Here is a 15170-nt window from a genome sequence, read left to right on the forward strand (position 1 = left end):
TGGACAAAATATTGAGTTGTAAAAATCATTAGTTACAAATATCAGAAAAAAATATTGTGACACAAGAATTGTAATGCAATAATATATTTAGTAATTAATATTGTTTTTATGAATATTGTTAATATAGTTTCAATTATATAGTTGTAAAAATATTGTTTTTTAAATTATTTTAACGTGTTTTAGTATATATATTTATATTGTGTTACTATTGTTTTGTAATTTGTTTTTAATATAGGTTGTCTAGGAAAGTGCCTCTTTTGGACATTGTTAGCCCCGACGTTTTGCCTGGAAAATTATGTAATTTTATCAGGAAGTGCACCGGGTCCCTGCCAACTAAGTTTCCTGTGCCAGAGCTCCTTCCTAAACTGTACCTATTGCTTCCACAATTTGTACCACTTCAGCTCACATATAAGCCCCTAGTAAAAGGTACCCTGGGTACCAAGGGACTTATGACTGGAGAGAGTCCCCAAGGGCTGCAGCACAAATCCTGCCACCATAAGGGACCCCTCACCAAGCACATGCACACTGCCACTGCAGGCTGCGTGTCTTGGTGCAGACAAAACTGAGTGCCATGCCCATAGACACTGCATGGTATAAAGGTAAGACACCCCTCTAGCAGGCTTTGGCCCGAAGGGACCCCTCACAAAGCACTGCTGGCGTGTCTTGGTACAGACAAAACTGAAGAATCTACATGGCACCCTGTGTACCAAAGCCACAGACACTGCATGGGGTATAGGTAAGATATCTCTCTCGAAGGCCTTAGCCGTAAGGCAGGTGGCACTGTATCCCCTGTGCGGGCATATCTGCATGAGCAGATATACCCCTGCAATATCCTTGTCGATTCCGGGATATTGTAAGTGCCCAGGGAAGCCAAAGTGAGCACATTTGCTGGACACTCGTCATTACAAGCTCCCCAGCAATATGATGGGTCCACTGAACTATGGGAGGTTTGGTCCCAAACATCTTGTTATAGTAAACCGCACTGATTCCAGTGGTATAATTATTAAATATTGCACACAGAGGACTCCTTAGAGAGGTCCCCTGAAACCTACCAACCCTTAGTGTGGTCATCAACTAGCCTTAGCCAGCCTGCTACCACCAGACAGTGCCTGCACACTCGGAGGTCAAGAATAATGCCTTGCCTGGGTGGAGGTGTTCACACCTCCCCCTGGTCAGGAAGAGCCCTCTGTGGTGGGGAGCTTAAAGGCCTTACCTCCTTTGTAATGCAACTCCAGCCTCTCCTGTTAGAAGGAGCAAGCCTCCTTCCTTTCCGCACCCCCTTTTTGGTGGAAGGACAGGCGGTAAAACGTAATACGAATAGGAGGTGCCAACTTCACAGCTCAGGTGCTGGAGGCGAGGTAAATTACACTTTTCAGGACCCATCATTTTGAAGATGATGGGATAGCGGGCATAATAGCGGGTGTAGACACCCAGTTAAGAGCACATTTGCCACTACCTGTCACACCCTTATAACACCCCTAAATCTAGTATTTAGGTGGCACCCCCAGACTCTTAACTTCTGTTCCTGACAACCTAAGAAAAGCCGGACACCACAGAGCCGTACCAGCAGAGAAGACTGCAGAGAACTACTGACTTGGCCCGAGCCCCAACCAGCCTGTCCGCAGCCCTCGTTGATTCTGCGCATAAAAAAACACTCGTCCGGCAGCCCAGCATCCTCTAAAACCCTGGGCGGGGCTGCCTGTCTTTAATTAAGATCCAGATCTCCAGAAAACAGCGGACCTGTTCAAAAGGAACAAACTGCAAGCAAGGCCTATTTGACCTGAACTGCAAAATCCTGCTCTTGGTTCCACCTCTGCAACCGATGCCTCACGCTGTAGTGTAGTTCCTATATTCTCAATAGGCTCTGCGCATTGGAATAATATATTCTATAGTTTAGACGTAGGACTGAGGTCGACTAGGTCTCTATCGAATATATTAAACTTAATTGTGAGTGCCAGCTAGCTCAGAGGTCACTAGAAACTTTCTCGAATTCACAAGAAGGGATTAGTTTCTGACAACCGAATAAACATGACAACTTTGTTTCCCCAGAATAAGAAACGTATCTCTAGAGTCGCGGAAACAATAGATAACTATTTTACTCAATCGTGCATGCTTCGTTTCACCAGAGGTGCAGAGTAATAGAGAGACGGGCGTTTTCAATAAAAGTATTTATTGAACAGTCTTCTTTCTCATGCAGAGGAAATTAACTGCTACAATCGTAATACTGGTTGCAAAGTACAATGCGTACAGTACGAAGAGTATTATAAAATAATACTGATAAAGCATGGTATGGTTTCTAAGCCATATAAAATAACATACATAAATATCAAAGACTAAAAAGTACTCAACGGGTGCTTCTAAAATACGCCTACCCCGGTGTACCTAACCTGAGTCTAGTACAAGGGAAGAAGTAAGTGAGGAGTAGCTTAAGTTTAGTATTTCTCTGCCAAGAATCTCTCCAAGAATTCTCTAAGGGTCTAATCAGCTCCGTACCTTGGTTTAGAATGAAGGAGGTCTTGTATCTCTCTCTCTCAGGACTTGATATCCCAGCAACCCGCAAGGGTAGCCTGGAAACACTGCAGCTGGATTTCTCGGCCAGAGAAAAGACAGCGTTTCTCTCAATCAATCAATCAAAACATTTATAGAGCGCACTACTCACCCGTGAGGGTGTCAAGGCGCTAGGAAGGGGGGGGGGTGCTGCTACTGCTCGAAGAGGTGCCTCCTGAAGCTGAGATGGTCCTGGGTCAGTCGTAGGTGAGTGGGGAGGGAGTTCCAGGTCTTCGCTGCCAGGTAGGAGAATGATCTTCCTCTGGAGGTGGTTCTGCAAATACGTGGGACGATGGCGAGGGCGAGGCTGGTAGAGCGAAGCTGGCGGGTGGGGGTGTAGAACGAGAGTCGGCTGTTGAGGTAGTCGGGGCCCATGTTGTGGAGCGCTTTGTGTGCGTGGGTGAGCAGTCTGAACGTGATCCTTTTGTTGACGGGGAGCCAGTGGAGGTTTCTCAGGTGGGTTGTTATGTGGCTGTGGCGAGTGATGTTGAGGATGAGTCGTGCGGCGGCGTTTTGTATGCGCTGGAGCCTAGTCTGAAGTTTGGCGGTGGTTTCTGCGTATAGGGCTTTCCTGTAGTCCAATCTCAGTGCGTCAGATGGAGGGTCGGCTTCCTTCGGCACTTGCTGCGGCGAGATGCGTCGGGGAAGTAAATAGTCGTACTGCTCCAAACCACTGTGTCTTTGCCTGGGCAAGTGTGGGCATATTTATACTTCGAAGGTGCCGAGTTTGACGTACGGTTGGACATAATAACGTCATCATAGGCTTAGTTCTTTGAAAACTCCATGAGTTCTTGGATAAATCAATATTGAAGCAGGGGGAAGTCCCTGACTGCTGAAGGCGGGTTTTTCCAAGAAATCGTTGTGGATTTTCGGAACTAGTGGAAGTAGCCCTGCCATATTTGGACTGCATGGGCTAAGTCTAAATATGGTTATGATTTCTATGCCTATATAAGGACAGGATTATTTATACCTATATATGGGCATTAATCGGGAAAATTGAGCTAGGGTCCTAAATTCATATACAACACCCACTCCACGGTATTAAGTTCAACATAACTAAATGTATAAGTACTGAACATATCTAAGGCATGTGTTTACAATCCCACTCAAAAGGCAAATTGTGTTTGAAAAAGTTGTTTACACGAAATGAGTATAAACTGTACGTAATGAAAAAAAGTCTCAACATATATGATAAATGGCATGAGAGCATAAATGCTAATTTTATGAATAACGAAATTACATTCATAAAATGTCTCTTAATTTACAGAAAAAAGGTCAAGACCATCCCATAGCAGAATATTTAAACTGTTTTGGTTTGAGGACAAGGCCAAATATTGTCTCTAGGAAGTACTCAAAAGAAATCTTGTTATTTAAAAATAGTTCTACTTTAAGCAGATTACTCTGTGCCAGAGTTCTATTTTGGAAAATGTTCAAATTGTATCGAGGAAAAAAAAGTTCTCAAGTTTAGACGGTTTGTTTTTGAAAAATTGAAGGTCGATTTTCAGAGTTCATGGAACGCTGTGTGCATGAATCAAATGTTATTCGCGGTGTCAGGAGAAAACATCAGATCGTCTAGGATGGCAAAGAAACCGTCTACCATAGTAGGCGAAAGTGGAACTACTTCAGTTAGCAGATCAAATGTGCAATGTTCGCAGTAGTGGTACCTGTGTGCCTGTAGTTTCACGTATCTCACCCTCAGTTAGATTTGCCGGTGAGACCTCAATGAATGCCGTCATCAGGATTGGTAGCCGTTGCGGGCAACACGAAGCATGAGTCGTTACCGGACCTAGCAAGTGTAGGAGAGTAGGGTCTGCTTTCCTATGGTCATCCCACTTATTACTTTTTGCTTTACTGGTTTTCGACTTTAGTATGGCTGTGGGCCTGCTAATCAGACCAGCTGTTCTCTCTCTAAATTCACACCATGTTCTTTAGGTACATCACCAATTGGAAATTGGGTCACCTTTGTTAGCCCCTGTAGAGTGTACCTTAGGTACCCAGGGCATAGGTGCATCCAAGGCCTACCAGGGGCTGCAGCCTATCTTATGCCACCCCTGGCTGGCCATCCAAACTAACACCACTGGCTGATCACTCACCTAGGGCAAGGTGGTGTAATCACCCTTTGCTTTAGATAGAGTATATCTATATCTAACCCTATATAGACACATATACTCCTATAAGTCACTCCTATGGCAGGCCTCATCAATCCTGGAGGCAGAGTGCTTGGAATTATGTGAGATGAGGCTCTAGCATGAACTGAGCCTGTCTGCAGCTTTCGGAGCCATGTCCTTATAGCTGTTCTATGATATAACCATACCATATACACTTAAGTGCATTATAATCCTCGCGGTTATTGCTAACTTTGGTTTGGCTTTATTGAAACATGTTGCTTACGGTGTCAAACACTTTGGAATACTACCCCCTCGCCAGTTCTGGCGACGGGGGTAGCATTTCACCCTTCTAGATGGAGAAGACATGTAATAACTAGTAACCCCGGTTAAAGTTAAACAGAGCCTCAGCATCACAAAATGGAGGCTGCTGCTACAGACGCGAGTCTGACCTTCTGCTGGGAGTCCTTCCAGCGAGGGAGGCTTGGACAATAGGTTTCCTGCCTTGGGAGGTGCTAGCACCACCCCAGACAGGCCTTAGTGTATTGGGACAGGCAGGACTGAAAGAAATGAGACACTGCCTGGGGCCCACAAGGTGTCCCATGCATAGCCCAGTTCAAACCGGTTGCTGGGGCACTCAAGCCCCAGCTCTGGCGCGAAACTGGACAAAGGGAAAGGGGTGTAACCACACCCTTCCCTGGTCCCACCCATAGGAGGGACCTAGCAGGTAATCCAGCCCCTTAGATTAGTATATAGGTAGGAGCTGAGTCTAGAGACTTTAGATTTATCTTGACTGAAACTTGAAACTAAACTCTGGACCTTCGACATTCTACTGCAACTAGAAGACTGAAGAATCCTCCTTGTGGTCAAGGAGTGACCACCCTGTGCAAGCAGGCACCATCAAGCGATCAATGGTTTGCTTTGTCGACAATCCCGCCGGAGCCCGAGCACAGAGCCTGACAAGACCAGGACTTCCAGACTTCCTTTAGCCCGATAGCCACAGCAAAGCTGAGACCCGTGGAGGCAACGCGAGACGTGGGACTGGCCATCTTGGAAAACCTGCACATTGCTTTCCGCGCAACTTCTGAAGCACCCTCGAAGTTGTACATTGGGGACTGAGAATCCCCAGCCCGAGCACCATCTGCACCGAAGATCAGCCCTCCACACTCCACGAGTGCCAAGTGGGGCCCTTCTGCATTTTCCTGCTCGACTCGTCCGGTCACTTTCCCGTTGGCTAGTGACCTCTGTGACGACGAACCTTTGAATTTCCACTGCTGGCCTAGTTGCTCAAGGCTGGCCCTTGCTTCCCCCGAAAAGGAAAAGCACAGCAGACCTTGCTGGTCTGCACCAGAAGCCATCTTCGATTCCTGCGTGGGTTGCCTTTGCCAAGGCTTGTTGACTTCAATCCGGAAACCAACACCGCCAACAGCGAGGACCTTCGTGGGACAGTCAGTATCCAGCTCCTGGTCGTCGCCAACGCCTCCTGGTCCACGTGGCTGCAGAGACAAGCTTCACGACATCGCCTGCTTCCTTCCTGGCCACTGGCTAGTGACCCAGACTCTGTCCCCTCTGTCGGCCTCTTCATCCTCGATCCAACGGACATCTTCCTCCTGGTCGCCTGCAGCATCTTTTTGCAGATCTCCATAGGATTCAGCGACGAAACCCGACACACTTTGACACCTCTGCACCTGGCTCCTGTGGGTGAGGTAACGCGAGTACTTCGGTGCTCCTGTGGGTATTGACTATCCAAGTGTCTATGTTTTAAGTAGCTTTCTCCTAGTCCATCTGGAAGTGCCCTAAATCAACTACTTTCTAATCTTTACGTTCCCATTGATTCCCCATGGTAACTCGCGTGTGTGTTTAGACACTGCACATGCTTCCCGTGGGCCTCCTGCTTCCTAACCTTTGGTAGTTCAGTGTAGCCCCAGCGATTCCCAAGGCCCTAGGCCTTCTAACTGTTCGTGACGTGGTTCTTTTACCACTATTTTAGTATATGGTTTCACGCGCCCCTAGGGCCCTACTGTATAAAGTGGAACTTATTGTATGATAATTAAGTATCTTGTTATGTGCTTGTGCCTCTGACCTCAGAGTTCAGATGGGTTGTGTTAGAAATAAATACATATATATTTGATATATAACCTGTGTGGTGTCCTTTCATTTGGTATTCAAGGGGTTACATATGGTAAAACAGCTGGCTTCACATGCCCTTTTGAGTTTTGCCTAAGACTGTTTTGTCCATGCTACCACTAGGATAGCTGGTCTATAAGGTTGACTTTATAACCATCACCATAAGGGTTGTTTGGACTGATACAGGGTGCCCACTAGAATAGTGGACATCACATATCAGGCCAACTTCTCACAGCAAGGCGTCAACATCCGATGGCAGTACTGACGGCAGTGTAAGACAAATGTCCAACACGCATTCCTCTCCGCAAAGCAGTCATTGTAGAACAGGTAAGATGCAATCTTGCCAGATTGGTCTGAACAAAAGGAACCAAGTGGTATTCAGATCTCTCAAACGAGCCTAGCCAAGAATCTGTGTAATCCTTTCACGATACCGCATGGCAAGGAGGGCTTGTTCCATGGTAATCTGGGTATCGTTGGTGACCGGACTTGCCATATGGCCCACCAGTTGCAGCAAGGTTCCCCAGCTCTCCAGAGCCACCATGAGTCGACCTCTACCAGACTCCTCAACAGCACTTGTGGCCTCTGCACAGAGACCCCCTTAACCGTGACATGATCCGGTAAGCAGTTTCTGACACTAAAAGCCGCCCCTCTGCCCTGGGCGTTGGTGAAGAGGGCCTAATGTATCCCTATGTCTCCAAACATCGCAACTTACCTCTCCAGCTGTTGGTTTCTTCCAACCGGCCTCCTTGCCAAAATTGCAGCCCTGTTCGAGGCATGTGGGCTGCTGAATTCATATCTGTGCATAGATGCCGCCTAGTGTTGGGTCCGGATGATTGCACTGTGCTGTCCTGGAAGAGTCTTCGAAGCATCACGAGATAGGTGGCTCCTCCCCTGGACTACAGTGTGCATGGGCATCGACTCCATCCTCAGATTGTTTTTTTCCGCCATTGGGTTCGGATGTCTTTAATTCCCTCTTGTTGGAATCAATAGAAAAACTTTCTTAAGACCAAAAGGTCTTTAGTCTGTACGTCGGTATTGTCTTGCGTTCGGCTTCACTTCTTCTAGCTCGGCTCCGAGCCGGTTTCTGTACTTCCGCGTGCTCTCGGCACGGAAGGCCTAGTCGACGCTCCTGACTTATCGACCATCCATCATGGACCGAAGTCCATTCAAGAGATGTCCGGTCTGTAACTCGAAGTACCTACACATCGACGTCCACCCGGTGTGCAACAAGTGTCTTGTCGCCGGACCACGATGAGGCCAAGTGTATGGCCTGTTCGGGATTCAGGTCCAAGAAGACACTCCAGCTCCGACGAGCTGCGCGCCTGGAGGCCCAGCAATCTGCTCCGGCGCCTACGGACATTTTCGATGCTGGGGATGTCGAGGAAGAATATATCCAGGACGTTTCCGAATCGAACCCCGCGTATGACGTCGAAGAAGACTACGACGCTGATGCTAAGGTGTTCGAAAGCGAAGAAGTCGTCGAGGAGGTAGGAGACGACGACGGTGCCCTCGGTGCCATGGAGGATAGCTCGGACGAGGAGCTCCCTCAAACTGACTATGGGGCCGTGCCTATCTATAAGGCCCAGGTCGAGGGATCGCCTTCGGGCCTTACCCAAGACCTCGATATGGGTTCCACGGCCCCGCCTTCGGGCCCGGCCACGGACATTGTTACCGAGCCACTCCCGGTCAAAACAAAACCGAAAGTGAAACCTACGGTCTCGACGCCAGATACTGCGCAGGTGCAAGTATCGAAACCGAAAGTGCGCATCGCATTCGTCGGATCGAAAACTTCTGAGGCCTCGGCGCCGAAGATGGCTGTCGAGCCGAAAGGCCAAGTCAAGTGCGCCGAGACAGTCTGCCGCGCCGAAGACTAAGGTGAAGGTGGTCGATACTGGCGCCGAGGACGGTCGACGCCGGCAAGGGCCTTGTCGACCCGAAGAAGGCTGTCAAGGACCCGAAGAAGCGACCCGATGACCCGAAGGTCCTCTCTGCCCCGCGTCCACACGACAAGGCCGAGGGTGCTGCGCCCCGAGAGTCGACTCCGAAGGTGGCCTCAAAGGACTCGACTCCAAAAGCGGCCTTGAAGGACTCCGCTGAACCAGCGCGTCCATCCGCCGTATTCACCAAAAAGGTCACGGACTCCCTGCAGCGCATTAGGGACGGCACCGCGGCGGTCGAGCCAAAGGACCCTCCGCCTGCTAAGCCTGTGGAGAAACCGGTTAAGGCGTCCACGCCGATCCTCTTTACCTTGCCGCCTAAGACGGCGCCGAAGGCTTTCGCTCCTAAGCCAGGGGCCGGCGTGCCCGAGAAGGTCTCCTCGGCGCCGAAGGCGTCGTCGGTGGTCCACGGCCCGCGACCTCGACAACCTTCGGAGGATGAGCGTCAAGATCACTTCATCGACGCCGAAACGGGCAGGCTTTCCCTTCTGAATCGGAAAATCACCCCAGAACCCCAACTGGAGTCTTACAAGATCCCTCTCAAGAAGAAGAAGGACTCTGCTTGCTCTCCTGTCTTGGTGGAACCCCTTTCACCACAGACTCATGATGTGTCGCCCACTTACTTCGATGTGGACGCTGGTGAGGGTGATAAGGAGGATGAATACAGTTATCCAGTCTATACAGACCCTGAGGATACAAATGAGCCCTGGGCAGCTGGTGGTGACCCTGGGGATCCTCATTCAGGACAAGACCCTCAACTCTTTTCTGCAAAGACTTCACCTACTGAAGACTCTGCTGCTTTCAATGCCCTCATTGAACGGGCTGCTAACAATCACAATGTCCAGCTGCATGCTGACCCTGTGGATGTGAATTTCCTCTTTGACACTTTTTCAGTATCGGAAAAGACTGTGAAAACTCTGCCTATGCTGAAAGGTGTTTTGAAGCATGCTGCTGAGGTCTTCAAGGAACCTACCAGGGCGAGAGTCATCAACCCAAGGATTGACAAAAAATACAAGGCGGCACCTACTGATCCTACATACCGTAAAGGACAGTTGCCTCTGGACTCCCTTGTTGTCTCGAATGCCCGGAAGAGGGCCAATTCTCAGACTAGGGGTGATGCTCCTCCCCCAGACAAAGAATCCAAGGTCTTTGAGGCTTCGGGGAAGAGGGTAGCAGCACAGGCAGCCAACATATGGCGCATCTCTAACACACAGGCGGTTCTAGCACGCTATGACAGGGCGCACTACGATGCACTAGAGACCCTGTTGCAACACCTAACTGATCAATACAAAGAAGGGGCTGAGATGCTAATTCAAGAGGGGAAGCTAATCTCCAACGCTTCCATTAAGTGCGCTCTGGACGCAGCCGATACCGCTGCCAGAGCTATAAACACCAGTGTTATGCTTCGGAGACATGCCTGGCTGAGAATCTCTGGATTTAAGCCAGACATCCAAAGCACCATCCTGAACCAAACGGTTAACCCAGATCACCTGTTTGGACCAGAGGTTGACACCACCCTAGAAAAAATGAAAAAGGACACTGACACTGCAAAATCCATGGCTGCCTTGCAGTCCCAGCAGTTTCGGGGTGGGTCCTTTCGTCGCTCCAACACTAGAGGCGTCTCAAGGGGTCAGCTTTCCCAATCCACGCAATACTACAAGGGCAACACCCACACTACTTATGCCTACAAGAGTCGAGGTGGATATCGCGGCAACAGCGCCAAGGGCAGAGGACGTGGCAACAACAGCTCCAGGTCCTCTACCACCAGCAAACAGTGACGCCTTGTCACTGCCCCCCGACCACAAAACACCGGTCGGGGGGAGACTCCAGCAGTTCCTGCCCGTCTGGAAGTCCATCACCACGGACAGGTGGGTCAGAAAACATATCCAATACAGTTATTGTCTGGAGTTAACATCCACTCCACCCAACATGCCCCCAAAACACCGTCCTATGTCGGACGAGCACTTGCACTTATTGCAGCAGGAGGTCGCAGTCATGCTGCAAAAAGGGGCAATAGAGCTCGTGCCTATGCAAGAGAGAGGCACAGCGGTCTACTCCCTGTACTTCCTGATACCAAAGAAGGACGGGTCCCTCAGACCTATCCTGGACCTCAGGCCACTCAACTTCTACATCCTGTCGGAGCACTTCCATATGCTGACCCTGCAGCAAGTGCTCCCGTTGCTCCGGCAGGGGGATTTTCTCACAACTTTAGACTTACAGGATGCGTACTTTCACATTCCACTGCACCCTTCACACAGGAAATACCTCCGGTTCACCATCCAAAACCAGCACTACCAATTCAAGGTTTTGCCTTTCGGTGTCACCACGGCACCCAGGGTGTTCACAAAGTGCCTGGCGACAGTGGCGGCACATCTCAGGAGACGAAACATCCACGCGTACCCCTATCTGGACGACTGGCTCATCTAAGCGAAGTCAGCCCAGCAGTGTGCCGCCCACATGTCCCACACCATTCACCTCCTGCACGATCTGGGATTCTCACTAAATTACCCAAAATCCCACCTCCAGCCCGCCCACATACGGGAGTATATGGGTGCGACCATAAACACTCTGGCGGCCACAGCACAGCCGAATTCAGTGAGAGTCAGCAGCATTCAGTCGCTGATCCAAAAATTCAGGCCTCAACACTCACTTCCAGCAAGAGTGTTCATGCAGTTGATAGGCATGATGGCCTCCTGCATTTCCATAGTCCCGCACGCGAGACTACATATGCGCCCGCTTCAGGAGTGCTTAGCACGTCAGTGGACTCAGGCTCACGGGCAGTTGAAAGACCTAGTGTTGGTGAGCGGTCGGGCATACAACTCTCTGCATTGGTGGAATCCACGAAACCTTTGCAAGGGCCGACCGTTCCAAGAGCCTGTGCCACAGATTATCCTGACGACGGACGCTTCTCTCCAGGGATGGGGAGCGCATGTACTCCATTACTCTGTGCAGGGACTATGAACGCAACAGCAGAGGAAGATGCACATCAATGTTCTGGAACTGATGGCGATCTTCATGGCACTGAAAGCCTTCAAAGTACATCTGTGCGACAAGGTCGTGTTGATCCGGACGGACAACATGACGGCAATGTACTACATTCAAAAGCAGGGAGGGACACACTCTCCGCAGTTGTCTCATCTGGCTCAGAGCATGTGGAAGTGGGCCATTCAGAGGAACATCTTCCTCATCGCAGAGCACCTCCCGGGCAGGGACAATCAGATGGCGGACCTGCTCAGCAGGCACAGCCACCAAATGCACGAGTGGGAGATACATCCATCAGTTCTCCAACCGTACTTCCGAGAGTGGGGTCATCCAGAGATCGACCTCTTCGCCACAAAGGAAAACGCAAAATGCTAAAGCTTCGCCGCCAGGTTCCCACACCCACAGTCGCAGGGCAATGCGATATGGATGAACTGGTCAGGCATATTTACGTACGCTTTTCCCCCAGCATCTCTGATACCGCTGGTGGCACGCAATCTCAGGCAGCACTCGATGACTCTCATCCTAGTTGCTCCAACGTGGGCTCGCCAACCATGGTACACCACGTTCCTGGAACTGTCCGTGGTACCGCATCAGAGGCTACATCTCACACCCAGCCTTCTGACGCAGAGCCATGGTGACATTCAGCATCCAGATCCGCAACAGCTCAACCTGGCGATCTGGCTCCTGAAGTCTTAGAGTTTGGCTACCTGCACTTGCCTTCCGACTGTATGGACATCATTCGGGAGGCGAGGAAGCCAACAACCAGAGCATGCTATGCGGCAAAGTGGAAGCGGTTTGTAATTTATTGTGCAGACCACTACATTAACCCGCTGGATGCTTCTATTCAGAATATCATCTGTTACCTTTTCCATCTGTACAAATGTAATCTGGCATATGCTTCCATTCGCATTCATCTATCTGCAATGGCCGCTTATCTCCAGAATAGGCAGCACCTCTCCCTCTTCAGGGTGCCTGCCATTAAGGCTTTTCTGGAAGGACTCACACGAGTCATTCCTCCGCGAACTCCACCAGCTCCGGAGTGGAACCTCAATGTGGTCCTCACCAGGCTGATGGGTCCCCCCTTTGAACCACTGCATTCCTGCGAGATTCAGTTCTTAACGTGGAAAGTGGCTTTCCTCATAGCAATTACATCGCTACGGAGGATTAGTGAATTACAAGCCCTTACTATCCAAGAGCCATTTATTCAAATTCACTCCAACAGGGTAGTGCTTCGCACTAACCCTAAATTTCTTCCCAAGGTTGTGTCTCAATTCCATATCAACCAGACTATTGAGTTACCTGTTTTCTTTCAAAATCCCGAGTCATTGGCGGAGCGGATGCTCCACACCCTTGACGTCAAAAGGGCCCTGATGTATTACATCGATAGGACCAAGGATTTCAGGAAAACTAAGCAACTCTTTGTCCCCTTTGCACCACACCACAAAGGTAACCCTATTTCCAAGGCGGGTATTGCTAGGTGGATCGTTAAATGTATTCAGATCTGCTATCTGAAAGCCAAGCGTACTCTCACCATTCCACCAAGAGCCTACTCCACCAGAAAGTTGGGGGCCTCTATGGCATTCCTTGGAAACATTCCTTTGGAAGACATATGTAGAGCAGCCAGATGGTCTACCACACACACATTTACAAAGCATTACTGTGTTGATGTGCACTCCAAACAGCAGGCAGCTGTAGGGCAGGCTGTTCTAAAAACACTTTTCCAAACTGCTGCAGCTGGCACAGGCGGCCGCCGCTAATGGAGAGAATGCTATGTATTCTATGCACAGATATGAATTCAGCAGCCCACATGCCTCGAACCGAATATGCTACTTACCAGTATGCATCTGTTCTTGGCATGTAAGGCTGCTGACATTCATATCGCCCGCCCTCCTCCCCGTCGCCTGTAGCAGCTGCAGAATTCACACATACTTCTAGCATGGTCATCATTCACTGAGTTCCACTCCATCTTGGCCACAATGGCTAAAAACAATCTGAGGATGGAGTCGATGCCCATGCGCACTGTAGTCCAGGGGATGAGCCACCTATCTCGTGATACTTCGAAGACTCTTCCAGGACAACAATGTGCAATCATCCGGACCCAACACTAGGCGGCGATCTATGCACAGATATGAATGTCAGCAGCCCTACATGCCAAGAACAGATGCATACTGGTAAGTAGCATATTCGTTTTCCAATTTGGCCTTTCTCAATTGCTTAACGTTAGTCACCCGACGCTGTGTTGCCATCCTACACCCCTCGGCACCCCTAAGCCACTGGTGGTGTAGTGTTGGTGCTGTTTTGGACCCTGCCCACTTCTGGCTTCAACCCCTGGAGACTGGCCCCCGCAAGCCGCAGCTACTTACCTGTAAGCAGCCTCTTTCCTATTGCCCCAGTCCTCATTGGTTTGTATAGGAGCCCCAACTTCGACCTTGAGCGCTGCACCCGGCCTCCCCTCTGCTGTTGGTGCGCTGCTGCTCAACTCCTGAAGACTGGTTTTGTAAGCCAATGCTACCTACCTCTATGCTGAGTGTTTTTTCCCTCCCATAGGTTAACATTACAAAGTCTAAAAATTGCACTGTGTCCACTGTTGATATTGAAAAGTATTTCTATTCCAAAACGTATTTATCTAAGACCAAGTTCTGTGGATCTACAAAATAAATCTAACCAAGTATTCTTTTTATAAATTGGTCTCGGATTTATTCTTTGTGTGTGTGTTTCATTTACTACCACAGTGTGCAACAAATGCTTCACACTCCCCTCGGATAAGCCTAACGGCTCGCCCACACTCCCACAAAAGAGAGCATTAGTATTATCTATTTGAGCCTCTGTAAAACCTCTGGGGATCCACTGGACTCCTCTTTTTGGTATAGTATATAGTGCGACAGCTTCCTACAGTTTGTAATTTGTAATTGATTTAGAAGTTTTTTTTTAATTGTTGATCGTAATTTGTAGTGTCAGAGCAGGTTGGACTCGGACGGGTCCCTGGAGAATACCAGTCATATGAGGAAGACTCTAGCCTGGACTGGTGTGAGGAACTGGGTGAAGCCAGTGGACTGGATACCTCTTCAGATGCATGTGTGTGGAGGAGGGAGCCTCTTTCGTAATGGTGATGCAGAGAGCGGCTGAGGTCCTTCTCCTTCATTTGTCCTCCGTGGCAGTCAAGACTAACATCTGGACAGAGGTGCTGCAACCGGAAGTCTCCACATCAGAACCGCTATGACCCTCACTGACATCCATTGGGGTCTTGGTCCAAACCCAACACAGGGGCTCCTGTGAATAGGATTATTGCCCGCTGCCACCACCACACTCAGGGGGACCCACATTTCCTCACCCAGCACCCTACCCCGGAGATCTTGGTCGTCCAAGCCTCAACGTCCCATGGTGCATGCCCTACCTCTCCCACGGATAGGGATTCAAAGATGTTGGGATCCTTGGGGAAGATTGTTTTCTTTCGCCAACCTAGCATTAAATA

General features: G+C 49.6%; 1 protein-coding gene across 5 annotated transcripts in view; it reads left to right on the forward strand.

The window, feature by feature from the left end:
* LOC147736633 (glutathione S-transferase P 1-like) overlaps positions 1–15170 on the forward strand; it is a 496543-nt gene that overhangs the window by 385307 nt on the left and 96066 nt on the right. The window lies entirely within an intron of this gene.

This window comes from Lissotriton vulgaris, chromosome 1_2, assembly GCF_964263255.1.
Source record: "Lissotriton vulgaris chromosome 1_2, aLisVul1.2, whole genome shotgun sequence".
In the NCBI taxonomy this organism is placed as follows: Eukaryota; Metazoa; Chordata; class Amphibia; order Caudata; family Salamandridae; genus Lissotriton; species Lissotriton vulgaris.